The sequence below is a fragment of the Hypanus sabinus genome, chromosome 1 (assembly GCF_030144855.1).
Source record: "Hypanus sabinus isolate sHypSab1 chromosome 1, sHypSab1.hap1, whole genome shotgun sequence".
Lineage (NCBI taxonomy): Eukaryota > Metazoa > Chordata > Chondrichthyes > Myliobatiformes > Dasyatidae > Hypanus > Hypanus sabinus.
The window spans coordinates 84,175,355-84,192,149 of NC_082706.1; the positions used below are offsets into that span (position 1 = coordinate 84,175,355).

At 45.1% G+C, this 16,795-nt stretch overlaps 1 pseudogene; it reads left to right on the forward strand.

The window, feature by feature from the left end:
* The first annotated feature begins 793 nt into the window (after positions 1-793).
* Positions 794-4,009, forward strand: LOC132402597 (uncharacterized; annotated as a pseudogene).
* The last annotated feature ends 12,786 nt before the right edge of the window (positions 4,010-16,795 follow it).

A 16,795-nucleotide genomic window follows, 5' to 3' on the forward strand; every position in this document is an offset into this window, starting at 1 on the left:
CGAACAGGGGAGACTATGGAGCCATGAGGGAGGAGCTGGACAAAGTTGACTGGACGGATAGCCTAGCAGAAAAGACAGTGGAACAGCAATGGCAGGTATTCTTGGGAATAATGCACAAGGTGCAAAATCAGTTCAACCCCTGGAGAAGGAAGGATTCAAAGTGGGGAAAGGGGTCACAGTGGTTGACAAAGGAAGTCAGAGATGGCATAGCATTAAAAAAAAAGGAATAATCACAGAGCTAATTCCTGGGATGTCTGGGCTGTCTTACGCAGAGAGGTTAGAGAGACTGGGCTTGTACACACTGGAGTTAAGGAGATAGAGAGGGGATCTGATTGAAACATATAAGATTATTAAGGGATTGGACAAGATAGAGGCAGGAAATATGTTCCAGATGCTGGGAGAGTCCAGTACCAGAGGGCATGGTTTGAGAATAAGGGGTAGGTCATTTAAGACAGAATTAAGCAAAAACTTCTTCTCCCAGAGAGTTGTGGGGGTCTGGAATGCACTGCCTCGGAAGCTAGTGGAGGCCAGTTCTCTGGATGCTTTCAAGAAGGAGCTAAATAGGTATGTTATGGATAGGGGAATCAAGGGATATGGGGACAAGGCAGGAACCGGGTATTGGTAGTAGATGATCAGATTATCTCAAAATGGTGGTGCAGGCTCGAAGGGCCGAATGGTCTACTTCTGCACCTATTGTCTGTTGTCTAAAAGCTATGATGAATTGAATGGAAAGATACCCCCAGGGATGCCCGGAAGGGGGGAGGAGGAGAATGAACACCCCAGTTGGACGGACATGACTGCAACTGACCCAGGCAATGAACAAACGACTATGAGCAAGCAGTGTGCATGTGGCAAAATCTGCAAGAACGATTGTAGCTTCAATTTCCACCACGCGAGGATGAAGTGTGTGGCGGGAGCAGGAGCAGCACAAAGTGCAGGTGTCCAACCTGGTGAGACGAAGGAGGTGCCAGGCCCGGAGTCACCCCACAGTGCCAGGAACCTCCAAGTGTTGCAATCTGATCCCTCTAACATCAAGTCTAACAGGAGGCGGATCAAATGGCCTGAGGCTAACATGACTTCACTGTGGAAGCAGTGTGACAGAGATGTCAAACAAATTCTGGAGGCAGCGGCAAAGAGAGATGTCAATAGGAAGTTTCAAGCCATAACAACAATTGTTGTCAGCATCGCAACTGAACGATTCGGAGAAGAGGAGAGGAAAGGCTCCAGAACACTTTACTCAGAGAGCCAAGGAGCTTTGAGGATCCACAACATCAGGCAGGAGATGAAAGCGCTGAAGTCCCAATCCAAGGAGGCAGGAGAAGAGGAGCTCATTGGTTTGGCCCAGCTGATGTTCATATGACGAAAAAAGATCAGGGTCCTCAGCCGGGCAGAGTGACATCAGAGGCAGTAGCAAGATAGGGCCTGAAAATGTGCTGCCTTTATCACCAACCCCTTCAAGTTCACCGAGGAGTTGCTGGGGCAGAAGCGCAGTGGGAAACTGGCCTGTTCGCAGGAAGACACAGACCAACATCTGAAGAATGATCCTGAAAGAGAGCTGGAGTTGGGAGAGTGCAACATCCTGGTAGACCCCCCTGAACCGGATGTGCAGTTCAACATGTCAGAGCTGCAGCTAAAGGAAGACAGAGAGGTTGTCCTCAAAGCAAGGGCACGCTCAGCTCCAGGACCAAGCAGCAACTCATACAAAGTGTACAAAAACTGCCCCAAACTCCTGTTGCATCTGTGGAAGATCCTGTGAGTCTTCTGGAGAAGGGGGAAGATCCCAGATCAGTGGAGAGTGGCTGAAGGGGTATGGATCCCGAAAGAGGAAAATGCCACCCAGATAGACCAGTTCCACATCATCTCCCTGCTGTGTGTCAAGGCAAAGATCTTCTTCAGTGCTATTTCCAATCGGCTGCGCACCTACCAAGCAAAGAACACCTATATCGATACATCAGTCCAGAAGGGTGGTATTTCAGGGATGCCGGGCTGTCTGGAGCACACCGGTGTGGTGACACAGCTCATCAGGGAGGCCAGAGAGAACAAGGGCAACCTGTCAGTGTTCTGGCTCGACCTGGCAAATGCATATTGCTCCATTCCGCACAAGCTGCTGCAGCTCACAGTGACCAAACATCACGTCCCAGCTGAATCAGAGACCTTATCGCTGATTATTACAGCAACTTCAGGGTGAGGGTCTCTTCAGGAGCAATTATGTCAAGCTGGCACAAGGTGGAGACTGGCATCACAGGGTGCACTATCTCAGTGACACTGTTCTCCCCAGCCATGAACATGCTCACCAAGTCTGCTGAAACAGAGTGCAGAGGGCCCAGAATGAATTCCGCTCAACGGCAACCACCCATCAGGGCATTCATGGACGACCTCACAGTCACCACAGAATCAGCTCCAGGCTGCCAGCGGATTCTGCAGGGGCTCGAAAAGCTGGTGGAGTGGGTCCGATGTGTTTCAAACCAGACAAATCAGGATCAATGGTGCCGAGGAAATGGAAGGTGGAGAACAAGTTCTGGTTCAGCATCGCAGGCACAGCCATCCCAACCATCACAGAAAAGCCAGTCAAGAGCTTAGGTACGGTTTTTGACAGCTCTCTGAGGGACACGGCATCCATTCAGGTGACCTGCACCGAGTTGGATGGCTGGCTGAAAGCTGTGGACAAGTCTGGCCTACCTGGGAAGTTCAAAGCCTGGGTGTATCAGCATGGCGTTCTTCCCAGAATCCTGTGACCCTCCTCGTCTATGCAGTTCCGATCTCGACGGTCGAAACCTTAGGGAGGAGGGTCAGTAAGCACCTCAGGAGGTGGCTGGGGCTGCCAAGGAGCCTGAGCAGCATCGCACTCTATGGACACCACAATAAACTGCAACTGCCCTTTAAATCCCTGGAGGAGGAATTCAAGGTAACAAGAGCCAGAGGAGTGGTACAGTACAGGGACTCAAGTGATCCGAAGGTGGCTAGAGCAGGGATCCAAGTGAGGACTGGCAGGAAGTGGAGGGCAGAGGAAGCTGTTGAGGAAGCAGAGGAAAGGCTGCGTCACAGGAGGCCGGTGGGAGTGGTCACAGGAGGTAGAGCTGGGCTAGGACCCTTTCCAACTCCCCAGATGGACACCATCAGAGGGAAGGAATGGTGCCGCCTAGTTCAGGAGGAGGTGAGATAAGCAGTGTCCGCAGGGTGGTGGGAATGCAGACAAGAGACCTCAGGGTGGTGGGAATGGAGCTTGGACAAAATGGGAGAATGCGGTTGAGAGGAAAGTGACCTGGGCTGAGCTTTGGAAAGCCGAGCCACACTGCTTCCAGGCAGTGTATGATGTGCTTCCAAGCCCATCAAACCTGCACAGATGGGGCAAGGCAGAGTCATCTGCGTGCCCACTGTGTTCCAAGTGAGGAACCCTGGAGCACATCCTCAGTGGCTGCACAAGGGCACTTAGTGAGGGACGATACCAATGGAGGCATGATCAAGTCCTAAAGACCATCGCTGCAGCCATCAGTGGGCAAAGTGGTCCCGACCCTCCAAGAAGACCATTGCCTTTGTCAGAGCTGGGGAGCAGCCAATACCCACCAAAAGAACATCTGCAGGCATCCTGACCTCTGCAAGGGACTGGCAGCTGTTGGTGGACCTCCAACGGCAGCTGAAATTACCCAACAATATCGCAGCTACCACCCTGCAACCAGACATTGTCCTTGTGTCTGAGTCTACGAAGCAGGTGATGATGCTGGAGCTGACAGTCCCATGGGAAGATCGCTTGGAAGAGGCCTTTGAAAGGAAGCTCTCCAAGTACGTAGGACTGGTCAGCAACTGCCAGCAGGCTGGATGGAGAGTGAGGTGTCTCCAAATGGAGGTTGGTTGTAGGTGAATCACAGCCCGTTCTTTAGCCAGAGCCTTCAGCAATTTGGGCACCAAGGGAGAGGGGAAGAGGAGAGCCATCAGCAGTAGCACTGATGCAGCAGAGAGGGCCTCTAGATGGCTGTTGCTCAAGAGAGGGAAGCCATGGAGTCATGTGTAGCTAGCCATCTGGACACAAGCTGGGGTCTGATCAGCCCCGGCTGGGTCACCTGGAGGAGGGTGTATGATGTTGAAAGACCCAAAACACCCGATGATTCCAGGAACATCACTGAAGATGTGTCCAGAGGCTATAGTAGATGTAAGTACATGGAATCAAATAATATATCTATAATTATTCAAATATTACTGAAATATTAAATACACTATAGAGGCCAAGACCAAAACGAGAGACTCTCAATCAGTCGTAGTGTCAGAATTCAACGGAGATAATGTTCCTTGAGCAACTGGCCCCTAATTTCATCCCCACAAGAAAACTTACAAGCCACAGTGTAGCTCTTCAGCCAGCACAGATTGAAATGGCTGAGGCAGAAGGCATTATTCTTCCCATAGCTTAATGCCAGGTTTCCTATACTTAAGTGGGATCAAGGCAAGTGTGCTGCCTTTATGGCCGTTATTTAACTTATAATATTTTCGCTTAGTAATTCGTTTGTTAGCATTCTAGTTAAAGTTAGGATTGTTTAAAGTTGTCTGCGAGAGATCACGGCATGCAATGACGTCACATCCGGTTTCGCCGCGTCCTGTGGGAGAATACCGAATTGGGAAAAATGGAAAGGTGGGGGGAAGATACATGTGTGAGCAAGCAGCAGCAATTTTTTTTCTCTCTATGCACCAGAAACATTGTGAAAGCAATGCTGTGAGTTATGAGATAATTGATATGTTGAATTAAAATGTTAACGCCGATCCTGTTAAAAGTAACGACGGCTGATAATGTTTATGTTTTCATTAGTTAAAGAGTTGTGGATAGTTTGCGTTGAAGTGTATTTAAAGCAGTCAATGGCGTAGGTAGATTCTGACTGTATGCTGCACTTTAATGTAATGTAGTTGTAGTTTTACTTTTGCAAGTATTTACGATGTATTGTAATATCAAGAAGGAAACAAATGCTGCACAAATCTTGTACTGTTTTGTCAACAGTTTTCACGATACGTCAATGTGGAAGAGTGAACAGTAAATGGTTAATCTTACTGTGATCCTGTCGTTATTGACAAAGGTTTATCTCTGTGTTTAGTTCCGCGTTATCTTACATGCCAAGCGAGAACACTACAGCAAGCATTAGATCAGTATTGTTTGATACTGCGGCTTTCATGATCCAAAAGTTCTTCAGATGTCAAGAATTAGGCATAAAACTTATTGCCAAGGATTGTTTCATTAAGTGTTACAAAAGCAAAGAAGAACAAGAAAAAACACTGAGAGAGCCAAGAAAACACAAAATAGTGAAGTAGTTATGGTCTTCTCATACTCATACTCAAATTCCAGCGATAACAATTAACTTATAAGATAGCTAGATTTAAGTGGTTTGACGCCTGCTACAGAAGGATAAGAAGCTTCCAGCAAAATACAGAAGCAAACGATGTAATTGCTGAAAAACTCACTAAACAATTAAATATATAATAGGTGATTATATAAAAATACTAGAAAGCATAGGGAAGTTAAACTACAAGGAAGATACGAGAAATGTTCATCACCCTAATCTAACAGCAGAGATGAAGACTGACGTCTCCAGCTTTTAATCTGAGCTGTGTATGCTAAAACTGCTATTTATTTTACTTAGCATTGCCAGTCATGACTAAAATTTGCAGTCAGTTCAGGAAGTAAATCAAAACACTGGTTCAAACAAGCTTCTCAGTTATCTGTTGCACTATTCAAAATTAGGGACGGCATGGTACTGCAGTGGTTAGAAGACACTATTACAGCACTGGTGATCTGGGTTCAGTTCCTGCCTCTGTCTGTAAAGGGTATATACATTCTCTCAATGAGTGTGTGGACTTCCTCAGTCTGCTCCAGTTTCCTCCCACATTCTAACGATGTATGGGTTAGTAGGTTAATTGGTCACAGGGGTGTAATTGAGTGGTGCAGCCTTGTTATGACCATGACATAGGAGCTGGATTAAGCCATTTGGCTCATCGAGTCTGCTTTGCATCATGGTTGATCCAATTTTCCTTCCAGTCTCAATCTCCTGCCTCGTCCTCGTATTTCTTCATGCCCTGACCAAACCAGAATATTTCAACCTCTGCCTTAAACGTACATAAAGGCTTGCTCTCCACAGTTGCCCGTGGCAAAGAATTCCACAGGTTCACCACTCTGTGGCTAAACAAATCCCTCCTCATCTCCATTCTAAAAGGATGCCCCTCTCTTCTGGGCTGTGTCCTCTGAACGTAGACTCTCCCAGCAGAGGAAACATTCTCTTCACTTCCGCTCTATCAAACCCTTTCACTATTTGATAGGTTTCAAGGAGGTTGCCCCCTCATTCTTCTGAATTCTAGTGAATATAGGCTCAGAGCCATCTAACGCTCTTCATATGACAGGCCATTCCATCCTGGAATCATTTTTGTTAACCTCTTGTGAAACTTCTCCAGTTTCAGCAAACACTTTCTGAGATAAGGGGCCCAAAACTGCTCACAATACTCCAAATAGGGCTTCACAGTTGCTTTATAAGGCATTGACATCACATCCTTGCTTTTATTATTTTAGTCCTCTTGAAATGAATGCTAACATTACCTTTGACTGCCTCACCAAAGACTGAACATAAAAATTAACCTTTAGGGATCCCTGCCTAAGTCCCTTTGCAGTCCAGATTTTAGTCTTTTCTTTCTATTTAGAAAATAGTCAACCCTTTCATTTCCTCTAAAAAAGTGCATGACTATATACTAGCTGCCACTGTATTCCAGCTGTCATTTCTTTGCCCATTCTCCTGATCTGTCTAAATGTTTGTGTAGCCTCTCTACTTCCTCAAAACTACCTGCCCCTCCACCTGTCTTCATATCATCTGCAAACTTTGCAACAATACCATCAATTCCATCATCCAAATCAATGACATATAACATAAAAAGAATTAGTCCTAACACAGATCTCTGTGGAACACCAGCAGTCACACAGCCAAGTAGAAAAGGTTACCTTTATTCCCACTCTTTGCCTCCTGTTAATAAGCCACTGATTTATCTATGCTAGAATATTTGCTGCTTGTAAAGCAGTGTCATGTGTGTCACCTTGTCAAAGGCCTTCTAAAAATCCAGGTACACAATATCAATCAATTCCCCTTTGTCTATTCTGCTTATTATTTCTTCAAAGAATTCCAACAAATTTGTCAGGTTTTATTTTGGGGAAACCATGCTAACTACAGCCTATTTTGTCATGTGCCTCCAAGTACTCTGACACCTCATCCTTAATACTCAATTCCAACATCTTTCCACCACTGAGGTCTGACTAACTGGCCTTCAGTTTCCTTTCTTCTGTCTCTCTCCCTTCTTGAAGAGTGGAGTGACATTTGCAATTTTCCAGTCTTCTGGAACCATTTCAGAATCTAGTGATGTTTGAAAGATCATTACTAATGCCTCTACAATCTCTTCAGCCACCTCTTTCAGAATCCTGGGGTGTACACCATCTGGTCCTGATGATTTATCTACCTTCAGACCTTTCAGTTTCCCAAGAAGCTTCTCTAGTTATGGTAACTACACACACTTCATGACCACTGAGACCTGCAACTTCCACCATAATGCTAGTGTCTTCCACAGGGAAGACTGATACAAAATACTTACTCAGTTCGTCCACTAGTTTCATGCCCCCACCCCCATTACTACCTCTCCAGCATTGTTTTCTAGTGGTCCGATATCCACTCTCGCCTCTTTTTTTACACTTTATTTATCTGAAGAAACTTTTAGTATCCTCTTTAATATTATTGGTTAGCTTACTTTCGTGTTCTCTCTTTACCTTCTTAATGACATTTTTAGTTGCCTTCTGTTGATTTTTAAAAGCTTCCCAATCCTTTGAGTTCCTGTTAACTTTTGGTCTATTATATAACCTCTCTTTGGATTTTATGTTGGCTTTGACTTCTCTTTGTGTCATCTTTCCTTTAGAATATTTCTTTCTCTCTGTGATGTATATATCCCGTGCCTTTTGAATTGTTTCCAGAAATTCCAGCATTTACTGCTCAGCTGTCATCAGTGTTCTTTTCCCATCAATTCTGGCCAACTCCTCTCTCATCACTCTGTAATTCAATTTACTCCACTTTAGTACTTATACACATGACTTTAGCTTCTCCTTCTCAAAGTTCAGACTGAATTATATCATATTATGATCACTTGCTCCTAAGGGAGCTCTCTAATCAATTCTGGTTCATTTCACAACACCCAGTCCAGAATAGCTGATTCCCCTAGAGGGCTCAACCACGAGCTGCTATAAAAAGCCACTCTAGACATTCCCCTCCTGGAAACCAGCTCCAGCCTACTTTCTCCAATCTATCTGCATATTGAAGTCCCTCATGATTATTCTAATATTGCCCTTTTAGCATGCATGCACAAGACCTAGGTGTTCTTGTACAATGAAAGCAAGCATGCCGGTACAACAGGCAGTGAAGAAAGCTAATGGCATGCTGGCTTTTATAACAAGAGGAATTGAGTATAGGAGTAAAGAGGTCCTTCTGCAGCTGTACAGGGCCCTGGTGAGACGCCACCTGGAGTATTGTGTTCAGTTTTGGTCTCCAGATTTGAGGAAGGACATTCTTGCTATTGAGGGAATGCAGCATAGGTTCACAAGGTTAATTCCCGGAATGGTGGGACTGTCATATGTTGAAAGATTGGAGCGACTGGGCTTGTATACACTGGAATTTAGAAGGATAAAAGGGGATCTGATTGAAACACATAAGATTATTAAGGGATTGGACACATTGGAGGCAGGAAGCATGTTCCCTCTGATGGGTGAGTCCAGAACTAGAGGCCACAGTTTAAGAATAAGGGGTAGGACATTTAGAACAGAGATGCGGAAAAACTTTTTCACCCAGAGAGTGGTGGATATGTGGAATGCTCTGCCCCAGAAGGCAGTGGAGGCCAAGTCTCTGGATGCATTCAAGAGAGAGTTAGATAGAGCTCTTATAGATAGTGGGGTCAAGGGATATGGGCAGGGGGCAGGAACGGGGTACTGATTGTGTGTGATCAGCCATGATCACAGTGAATGGCGGTGCTGGCTCGAAGGGCTGAATGGCCTTGTAATGTTCTCCTTCGCGTGTACTAATAACGCCGAATTCAACGTCGAGATAAACCAGTCAATGAAAACCAGATCGCAGTAAGATTAACCATTTACTGTTCACTCTTCACATTAACATATGGTGAAAACTGTTGATAAAACAATACAAGATTGATACAGTATTTGTTCCTTCTTTAATATCACATTTCAATTGTAAATACTTGTAAAGGTGACTATAACTACATTACACTAAGGTGCAGTATACAGGGAGAGTTTACCTGCTCCATTGACTACTTTAAATACACTTCCATGCAAACTATCCGCAACTCTTTAACTAACGAAAGCATAAACATTATCGACCATCGTTACTTCTAACAGGATTGGCATTAACATCTTAGTTCAATATATCGATTATCTATTAACTTACAGCGTTGCTCTCACTGTGATTTCTCATGCCTGCAAAACAACTTCTGCTCAGGTGTGCCTCGTGGTGAGACCCCACCCTCGTGTTAATTTCAAACCGGTACTTTCCCACAAGACGCGGCGAAATCGGATGTGACGTCATCGCATGGCGATATATTTTACATGCAATGAATATACTTTAAACACTTCTAATTCTAACTAGAAAATACTATAAAATGCATTACTAAGCGAAAATATTATAAACTAAATAACTGTCGTAAAGACAGCACAGGCCTACTCCTGCACCTACTGTCTATTGTCTATATTTTATCTACCATTATAATTTGTAGTTCACATCCTTACTACTGTTTGGGGACCAGCATGCAGCTCCCATCAGGGTATTTTTACTCTTGCAATTCCTTAGCTGTAACAACAATGATTCAACACCTTCTCACAGTATGTCTTTCTAAAGATTTGATTTTGTTTTTTACCAACTGAGCAATGTTGCCGTATCTGTCTTCCTGCCTGTCCTTCGGATTCAATGTGTACCCTTGAACGTTTAGCTCTGCTATAATCTTCTTTCAGCCATGATTCAGTGACGTCTGCAACATCATTCCTGCCAATCTGCGGAGGTGCTGCAAGTTGCTCTATTTTATTCCATGTATAACATCGTTGTTACCTCTTCCTATAGATGCTGTCTGGCCTGCTGAGTTCTGCCAGCATTTTGTATTCTTCTCATTAGAATATTCAGTTTAGGGGTAAACCATCCCTTCTGTACTGGTCCCACCTTCCCTGGAAGAGAGCCCTATGATCCAAAAGTATTATGTCCTCCCTCCTACACCAACTCCTTAGCCATAACTCCTTCGTCTGTATAATCTTCCTAGTTGTGGCCTCACTAGCATGTGACATGGGTAGCAATCCTGAGAACACCACCCTGGAGGTCTTTTCATTTAACTAAGCACCTAACTCCCTGAACTCCCTCTGCAGAACATTGTCACTCATCCTACCCGTGTCATTGGTATCTAATGGACCACGACTTCTGGCCATTCACCCTTCCACTTAAGAATGCTAAGGACTTGATCTGAGATATCCTGGGCCCTGATACCCAGGAGGCAAAATACCATCTGGGAATCTTGTTCTCATCCACAGAACCTCCTGTCCCTTCCCGTGACTAAAGGATCGCCTATCCTCACAGTGTGCCTCTTCTCCCCCTCTTCCCTTCTGATTCAGAGGCAGACTCAGCATCAGAGACCCAACCACTGTGACTTTTCTCTGTTAGGTTATTGACGCAACAGAATCTAAAGTGATATACATGTTTTTGAGGGGGTTGGGCACAGGTGTACTCTGCACTGGGTCCTTAATCCCCTTCCCCTTTCTAATTGTCACCCAGTTTCCTGTGTCCTGCAACTTGGGTGTAACTAGCTTTCTATATGAGGTCAATTCGCTGGCGGGCTGCGGGGACTTCACGGACTCGCGACAGGCAGCAGCTGTGGTTGATTCGCCGGCGGGTTGCGGGGTCTGCAGCGTCCACGGGGCCGGCAAGAGATCACATGCCTGGAGAACATCAGCTTTGTGCAGAGCGGCCTCCAGCATGTCGGCCAGCTCAATCGTCGAATGTAAGGTAAGATCGGCGTGTTCCAGCAGCCGCTGGCGCACCTACATTGACCTGATCCCCATGACGAAGGCATCTCTTATTAGGAGCTCTGCATGCTGTTCCGCCGTCGTAAGGCAGATATAAAGGGTAGGAGTAAAATGCAACTTAACCTTTAGCTTTTCTTTCCTTTGTTTTCCATGACTGAGGCCTCTCTTCGTTGAAGCCCCAAAGAGCTAAAGCCTCAAGATCACAAGTTTGACATTGCTGCAATTATGCCACCTTTGCCTTCCTATAATTTGCTCTTGGTAACCAACCCCAAATGCCGACTAGTCACTGGCTAAAACTCTTCTTTACTGTAGTGACCTGCTGCTGCTTTTGTACTCAAGCCTGATTGAAATGCCCTCCGCTCGAAACTTCCGATGAACGGATTGGCCACTGGTCAAGGCTCTTTTTCTCTTGTTGGGCTTGTTACTGTGCTGCATCTCAAATAAATAAAATAATAATAATAAACTGATAAATTCATATTAATCCAAATAAAAATTTGTAGAAAATACACAATTGTGAATTTAGACTAAAAAAAGTCAGAACTTTACTTACTGTAAATTGGCATTATAAATTAAAATTACAGCCAAACTACAATTACTACACAAATTGATGCAGTAACAATACTTGCTATGGCAATATCTGTTTCAACAGTTATTATCAAGTAGCTTGTTGGAATCTATTTTCCATTTTAGTTCATCATCACTTCCTTTGTTCAGAAAACACTTACAGTGACAGAATTACAGTTTATCAGTTTTCATAATTCTTGTACCCTGAGGCTCATCTGAAATAAAAATTGTCAGCTTTAAGTACCAGAGGGATGTGGGTGAGTTACTTGACGGTTTATATTGAAACATTCATTAAAGTAATAAACATCATTGACAGCTATGCTTTGCAAAGAATATACATTAGCAGAAAATATTAAAGGATTTTTTCTCCAACAGATGTGGAGAGGATAAATTGGCCACCACCAGAAAGTGTCTGCAGGAGTTAGATTTGTGATTCACAATTAATGTAAGGCCATTGATTGCAAACCAGGCAACACATCAGCTTCCAGCTACCTGCTCACTTCTAAAATTTCTTTGATGCATTGTTGTTAATTAGCTGCATATATCAGTGGGAGCTTTAATATCACAACTTGGTTTATGTTGGCCTGCCTTGATTAAATGTAGACTGCTTTTCTGAAGGAGTAGGGACATTGTAGCTGCATCAGATCTTTCAAAAATTGTTGACTTACATAAAATACTTTTAACTTATCGTGCGTCCCTACTTGAAGAGACTTTTAGGAGTCAACCACTTTGTCTTGTGTTACACTTCAGCCAGGTTCAAAAAGCAAGAGAAAGAAATGTGTTTTTGTGACCATCTATTGTTAACACTACTGAACCAAGTCTTGTTTTAAGATTCTGTAATTATTTAGTAATTAGTATTTAAATTCCCAGATGTTTTGGTTCGGATTAAAACATGGTCCATCAGTCAACCAATTTTCCACCACCACTCTCCAACCCAGCGCCTCTCAAGCTGCACCATCACCACCTAGGCCCTCAGAGTCTCCATCTTCCTTCCACCCTACCCTCCCTGAACACTCCAACCCTCCTCTCTCCTCTGGCACCACCAAATCTCTCTCTCCCTCTGATCCTAGCCCTAATCCTTGCCGTGTCATCACCATTCACTCTGACCTTCCTGAATGTTCTATCCTCAGCAAGGTCGTGACATTTGTCCCCCTCCTGCCCCCACCAAAATGTCAAGCTCTGCTTCCAATGCCTCCGTCTCTGAACATGCTTCTTTGGCAAGGATTCCACACCCTGCATTTCAACTCCATCTGCCAAAAGCAGAACTTCCTGGTGGCTGTATAATTTTAATTCCCATTCCCATTCTGACATGCTGATCAATAGCCTCCTCTTGTGCCATTTTGAGGTCAATCTCAGGATGAAGAAACAACACTTTATATTCTGTCTGGGTAGCCTCCAACCTAACTGTATGAATATTGAATTCTCTTTCTGGTTAAAAAAAAACCCTCTCTCTCCCCTCTTCCTCTATTCCCCACTCTGGTCGTGGTCTGAAACTTTCAATGTTTATTCATTTCCATAGATGCTCCCTGATCTGCTAAGTTCCTCCAGCAATTTCTGTGTCTTGCAATCCATGAAGACAATGCTTAGCTGCTGGTCCCTAATACATATAATTATATTACGACAGCCAGTGATGTCAGTTATATTTCAACTTTCAGAAGGCCTTTGACAGGGTTCCACAAGTTAATTGCTTACCAAGTTAAGATCCCTTGGTATTACAGAAAGGTTACTAACATGGTTTGAGCATTGGCTGATTGGTAGGAGGCAGCAAGTGGGAATAAAATGATCCTTTTCTGGCTGGTTGCCAGTGACTAGTGGCGTTCTGCAGGGGTCAGTGTTCGGACCATTTCTTTTTATGGTGTATATAAATGATTTATATGATGGAATAGATGGCTGTGTTAACATATAACATATAACAATCACAGCACGGAAACAGGCCATTTCGGCCCTCCTAGTCCGTGCCAAACTCTTAATCTTACCTAGTTCCACCTACCCGCACTCAGCCCATAACCCTCCATTCCTTTCCTGTCCATATACCTATCCAATTTTACCTTAAATGACACAACTGAACTGGCCTCTACTACTTCTACAGGAAGCTCATTCCACACAGCTATCACTCTCTGAGTAAAGAAATACCCCCCCGTGTTTCCCTTAAACTTCTGCCCCCTAACTCTCAAATCATGTCCTCTCGTTTGAATCTCCCCTACTCTCAATGGAAACAGCCTATTCACATCAACTCTATCTATCCCTCTCAAAATTTTAAATACCTCGATCAAATCCCCCCTCAACCTTGCCAAGTTTGCAGATAATACGAAGATTGGTGGAGGGGCAGGTAATATTGAGGAAAAGGGTAGGCTGTAGAAGGACTTAGACAGATGAACAGAATGGGTAAAAACAGTGGCAAATGAAATGCAATTTCTGCCTCTGCCCCCTGACCTTCAACACAGGTGCCCCTCAGGGCTGTGTACTAAGCTCCCTCCTTTACTCTCTGTTTACCCATGACTGTGTTGCCACCCACAGCTCCAATCTGCTACTTAAATTTGTTGATGACATTACACTGAATGGCTAATCTCAGATAATAACAAGGCAGTCTAGAGAAGTCATCACCCTGACACAATGGTGTCCAGAAAACAAATTCTCCTTTAATGTCGCAAAAACAAAGGAGCTGGTTGTGGACTACAGGAGGAACAGAGACAGGCTAACCCCTTTTGACATCAATGGATCTGGGGTTGAGAGGGTGAACAGCTTTAAGTTTCTCAGCATAAACATCACCGAGGATCTCACGTGGTCTGTACATTCCGGTTGTGTAGTGAAAAAGGCACAACAGCTCCTCTTTCACCTCAGACGGCTGACAAAATTTGGTATGGGTCTCCAAATCCTAAGGACTTTCTACAGGAGCACAATTCAGAACATCCTGACTGGCTGCATCACAGTCTGATATGTACTTCCCTCAATCACAGGACTCTGCAGAGAGTGGTGCAGACAGCCCAGCACATCTGTAAATGTGAACTTTTCACTAATCAGGGCATTTACAGAGATAGGTGTATAAAAAGGGCCCGAAGGATCATTGGGGACCCAAGTCACCCCAACCACAAACTGTTCCAGCTGTTACCATCTGGGAAATGGTACAACAGCATTAAAGCCAGGACCAACAGGCTCTGGGACAACTTCTTCCACCAGGCCATCAGACTGATTAATTCATGGTGACGCAACTGTATTTCTGTGTTATATTGCCTATAGTAATTTATTATAAATTACTATAATTACACATTGCACATTTAGACAGAGACGTATGTAAAGGGGGTTTCTTTTTTTTTCTTTGTTACTGTTGGGAAAGGGTTTCCTTTTGTTAACTAGCAGGAATGCTAATTTACTGATAACGAGAATGGTATTCCTTTGTAAACCAAATGGGGATTAATGTTCTTTCTTCTGAGTCTGTAAACTTTTGTTGATGGGCTTTTGGGCAGATCGGCGCGAGGGGGTCGAGAGAGAGGACGCAATGCTCTAAGCTGGGTGAGGATCGGACCCCAAAGGGGGGTCCGAGGCCGGGAGATTCTCCGAGGGGGGGGGGGGATGAAGCTAGATGTGCTTGGTTGACCACTCGGAGGGTCCTGAGCTGTTTGGAGAGTTGAGGAGTTCGGAGGGTCCTGAGCTGCGAGTCGAGGAGTTCGGAGGGGATCGAATGGTGGCCAGAAGACTTCAGTAATTGAGCTCCAACGATTGTGCACGAAGTGGTTTGGACTTTGATAAGTTTGGCGCCTTTTCTTTAATTTTCTCTTCATATATACTGTATCGTTATTAATCACTTAGTTATAGTAACCTTTATAAATTGTACTCATTTAATCGCATATGGTGTACTGTCTGGTTTTGGGCGAGGTGGGGACATCACACAGCATCCACACCAGCTGATTACCCAGTTTGGTGGGGCTGAAGGCTGCTCCCCCTAGACAAGAACGAGCTGAGCAAGCCTGAGGTGACCCAGGGGGTTACATTGTGGGGGCTCGTCCGGGATTGATTTCTGTGGAAGCTGTGTGATCACCCTCTTTAAATTGTGTCTGCGGCGAAGAGCTGGTGTGCCTTTGTGGGTGTGCGATTGCTGGTTATCGCTGTGTGTGTGTTGGGTGGGGTGGCTGCTGTTGGTAGCAATTGTCGTTGTTCGAGTTCCGACTAGTGCTGACGAAATGGTGGGGGGACCATGGGTTGTCCGTACTGTTTGGAGATTGAGGAGTGACAGGTTGGGATGTTTCAGCAGTGGTGAGCTCTGCCCGGTTATTGGAATAATGTCCAGCCCTAAAGGGGCGGAGGCGTGGGCGGAGCGGACCTCTCAGTTGTTGGGTGAGTGGCAGTGTTTGGCTGAGGAAAAGCGACAGGGACGGGTTGAAAGTTTGAGTAGGCGGGCTGGTGACTTTGTTAGAACTGTCAGGCGCAATTACCTCGAAGTGACCGCTGCCAGTTCTGGGAAAGTGTGGGAAAATGCGTGTGGTTCGACTGGAAGTCAAATGCCGCAGCTGTGGGGCTTATTATATCTGTGGCAGGAGATTGGTGGGAAGTTTTTAGGGTATCCCTTTTTGCCTAGGGGGGCAGATAAATTGCTTGTGGTGCCAAGGGGATCTGTCAAGGGGATCAGTTGTTCCGTTGATTCGAGAGGTGTCGGGAAACTTAGAGGAGGCCCAGTGGAGGAACGGCTTGGGGTCTCTGGGGGAGCACGTTCCCAGCAATGTACTAAGGAACTCCCGAAAGGAACAGACCCTATTCCTGAAGGCTTAGAGGGGCCATGCGCACAGGTGTTGTTACGGATGGATGGAAGTCAAGTTAAAGCCATCCTCGGCACCGGGGTGCCAGTGAACTTGCTGTACAGTTTGTTTCATAACCGTTATTGGAAGCATTTACCCTTGATAACATTGAGGACACTGGAGATTCGGGGTACCAGTGCCGGTGATTATCCAGACGACGGTTGTTGGTCAGTGAAAATGGAGTTCTTAGAGGCAAATGTGGAGGAGACTGAGGTTCATGAATCGTTAATGCTGATGTGTCCGGACCCTGTTGAGACAGGCAGCGTTTCTGTTCTAGAGAGAACCAATATCCTGCTGGTGTGCTTGGGAGGAGGCGGGTGAGCGCTGTTTGGAGGCATTGTCGATGCACCAAGGGTTTCGAGCTGCTTGTGCG